The following is a 4,187-nucleotide window of genomic DNA, read 5'->3' as shown; positions in this document are numbered from 1 at the left end:
TTTCATTTGGCATGTTAAGTATAATGGTATTGTCAAATGAATAATAAATCTTCCTAGGTTATATTATATGAGAAAATATTATTAATATAGATATTCTAGAAATTATATGGACTCCCTAAAATTCTGGTATATCTGAAATGTTACCAGTCATAATTCTGGTTATTGTGACCAGGTTTCTTTATCGATTATAGTGTAACGGTGTTTAACCTTATGCTTATGCTTTTAAATCTTTTGTCATTTATAGACAGTTAATTGTTTTCTTCTGATGATTTTGCAAAATGCTTTCTCTTCAAGGAGATTTACTGGTTTCTAGTAAATTTCAAACTATAGCACTGAACTAAACTGGGTAAGAAATTTTAAAGTTCTAATGAAAACTCTGATTAAAAGAATTAGTTACATGGGACTGAGTAAAAAGATGAATAAGGTTATAATTTTTGATTTTGTCTGAAATACTACTGGCTTTTAAGCTGTTTCCCATACATAAAGAAACTCTTCTCCTTAAGCTAGTTATGATTCACAGCAATTTGATAAATTATACCAATGCAAGCAGACTTGGAACAGTTATCTTTTCTCTCTATCTGATCTCTCAAGAGACTAAAAACTCTTAGGTCCCCAGTGGCTCTATCAGACAAATTAGGAAGATCATCTCCTAACAGATATAGGAATCTCAATATATTTTAAGGATTTTAAAGAGAAAAGAATTTACCTGAATCTGTAAGGCAGAAATCCATGACAAGCTCTTGACGTGGCTTTCCTGGCCTTAGAAAACCTTATTAACATTCTACCCTGAGACTCCTTATTAAAAGTTCCAACACAGCCAATTTAAAAACGCCTATATGATCAAATAATCAGACTTAAGTTGTAAACAAATTAATCTTGATTTGGCTATATTTGAGAAAAATGAGGGTAACTTCAGAGAGAAAAAGATTATATTTTAGTGGATGTTAAATTCTAGTTTTGTTAATTGAGGTCTATGTTTACTAAGATACTTCCCAGATCATTCCTTGCTGTTATGTCACATTGCTGTACAGTTTAATTGAATTATGAAAAGGGTACTCTAGATTTGTTTCTGAAGCTCAGTAATCTATCCTTGGGTAAAGTTCCAATGCCACATGACCTGCAGCCAGGGGATCATACATACTGGAACAGTCATGACTTAAAGAACTGTCTCCAAACTGAATGGAAAGACCCTTTATCAGGTACTCTTAACTAGACCATACACATCAAAGCTGAAGGAAACGGACATTTGGATTCATTTCCTGTCAGAATGAGCCCCTGCAGTGCACTGGCCTATAGAGCACTGCTCACCTTAAAATAATGCCCAAATGAAGAAAAAGCTACCAGGCCAGGATGAGAAGAAGATGACAACTGAGGTAGACAGCTGACCCAAGACACCGGACCAGGCCTGATACTTTGATAATTACTTTGATAATTTCTCCTACCTTTGATTATGAAGCACTCCAATTGTTAAGTTTATGGTAAATTACCTATGTCTAGTACTTCTGTGTTACCTTGGTGGGTTTCCCTATTCTAAGGCTCTAACTAGATAGCCTTCAGAAAATTTTTTCTAAAAAGAAATTATAGTTCTGTTTAGGCCACTGTTGATCTTACAATGTGGGAGACTTCACCTGGCCAATTAATACCTGCTCTGACCCTGACCATAAATATGAAATTTCTCATAAGATCACTCAAGCTCAATCAGAAACACAAGCAAAACTTTAACCCAAATATATAACATCTCAACTATTAAATTCTCACTCATGACTTTATTAACGTTACTAGCTGTATTACTTATAGCCTGTCTATTTTATAAAACTGCTGTCTGTTACATTTCCCAATGTGTAACTAGGCCTAAAACAATATTGATGATGGCTAAATATCTTGAAGGAATAGATAATATTTATAACCCTGAATAAAATAATTGTAATAGTGTGATTCGAGGTATGGGAATGAGAAAAGAATGGCAAACACTTCCTGTATTATAATAGATTAGTAAGACAGGCGATCCAGAGAACTTTTAGTATCAACAGGGCCTGATAAAAACCTAACATCTTGAATGGCATCTCAGAAGATTCTTCACCTGAACTAGGAATGAGCCATCCTAGCACCGTGGGACAAAATTGGTCATGAAATGTCTCTCAAAATTTTGGTCGAATTTAGGGCCAAGGGGGAGCACTGTGAATGAAAATATGACAATGTGAATGAAAATACTGCAACCATGTCAGTAAACAAAGAATGCTTAAACCAAGTCATCAGCGGCTGCTTCCAAACCCCAGCGAGGACAGGCCTGCAGCCCAGTCTCTCAGCCACTCACATTGGTGCCCTCTGAGCAGACTCAGAATAAGAAAGGACAGGATACTGGCCCTAGAAAGCTAGATGCTAGCTTGTCAAAGGAATAAATTCAGTGAGCCCAAATATTTGCTTCCTCCCATACATAGAAAAGCACTAAATACTTGAACTTGAGATACCTGGCTTTCTTTAGATAACAAGCAATATTTTATTGTTCCAACTACCTGGTCTTTGTTGTAAAGCTCCTGTATATCCTAGCTCTTCCCATACCTCTTGGGAGCAGTCCCTCAGAGTGATCTGAGAGGCTGTCATCCCTGCTTGAGTCCTCCCGCCAAATAAAACATAACTCTTAACTTTTAGGCTGAATGTTTATTTCAATCAAGTCCCAGAATAGACACAACTCATCAATTCTGTAATGGGACACACTGGATCAGGAACCAAAAGCGTGTTCTAGTCCTGAAAAACTACTGGTTCCTCTTTCTTCCTGTCATTATACAATCCCACCAGAACTCATTACCTTGCTGTCTGCTCATCTGGCAACCAAACTCAGAGAAGAGTCAACTCAGCAGAGTGCCCTACTGGGAAGAACACCTTGCAGTGGCAATGCGGGCTTCCTGCCCTCTAGCACGCTCTGCTGAACCCTAGTGTCCTCCGTGGAGACCAGGCCAACAGAACTGTTCCCAACAGCTGCAAAGTCCCACACCTTAAATAAAAGCATTTTACTTTATACGATATGTTCTGTATATACCCATCTCTGAAAACAGCTTTGCCAGAAGCCCAAATCTTCAACATTAATCTGCAAAGGCAATTCCAGTCCCCAAGGGAAAACAAGTATTAAGACGATGCTAAGGCCTCCAAAGTCCTCTCCACGACCGGCAACAAAACTGCCTGCAAGTCTGCAGCTGCAGGCGGCTACATGTCTGCTTTTAAAGCAACCCCTTCTTGCTCTCGGGCACTACAATGTCCCTCTACGCCCTCCCATCTCAGGGTAAGCGCAGCCACTGCAGAACCTTGCAGGGCAGCACTGACAGGACTGGACAAAGAGGATCAGAGCTAAACTAAGCCTTCAGATGACACGAGCTTGTCACTCTGTCACTTTACAGATGAAGATATATTTAGAGAGAGGTGGGGTGATATTGCTCAAATTCACACAGCTATAAGTGGCAGAGTCTATAACTCTGCTCCTCCCTCCATCATGACGCCCCAGCTGGGACGCCTACAGGGTTCTCTCGTGCCTGCCTGACCAGTCCTTTCCTGTCACACAGGACGCACCACAGTGTCTGACCCTAGCCTGCCTTTTCAGCATCTTTTCCCTCCAGTTTCTCAGGAACAAGGCTGCTCGGGCCACTGTATGACTTCCGGCTTCTCAAAACCTCTGTGCTCAGGCTGGTCTTGCCTGTGCATCCAGCACCCTGCTCAGAGGCTCTTCCTCCCCTGCAGGAGGATGTTCCCACTCTCCAAAGGGACACCCCCTCAGGGGAGCCCTCTTCTCGCCCTCAGCATGGCAGGTGTCCCAGTCCACATCCCAAGCTGCCCCATTAGGACTGCGGGTGCCCAGGTCTGCTAGTCAGAGCAGCAGCCTCAGAGCCAGGGATTATGCCAGGATCACCCTGCAAACCTACTGCCCGCCTCACAGCCCCCAGCCAGCAGGTCACCTGGAAGTCACAGCAAGTGCCCCACCCAATCCAGAAGTCTCTTCACTTGCCAGCAACGCTGATGACTGGTTTCCAACCTTTTGTCAGTTTCGCACAAACCAGCAGCTTCCACTGTGAAGAGGGGGGTTTTCGCTCCTGCTCCCCATCCTTACTGGAAACGTCAAGGGAAACCAAAAGGCCTTTTCTCAACACTTTTCTGATGACACCCTCCCACCCACAAAACTCACATGCTCAAGAGCTTTG

Source organism: Camelus bactrianus, unplaced genomic scaffold, assembly GCF_048773025.1.
Source record: "Camelus bactrianus isolate YW-2024 breed Bactrian camel unplaced genomic scaffold, ASM4877302v1 HiC_scaffold_45, whole genome shotgun sequence".
Lineage (NCBI taxonomy): Eukaryota > Metazoa > Chordata > Mammalia > Artiodactyla > Camelidae > Camelus > Camelus bactrianus.
Note: the sequence above shows the minus strand (reverse complement) of the source record.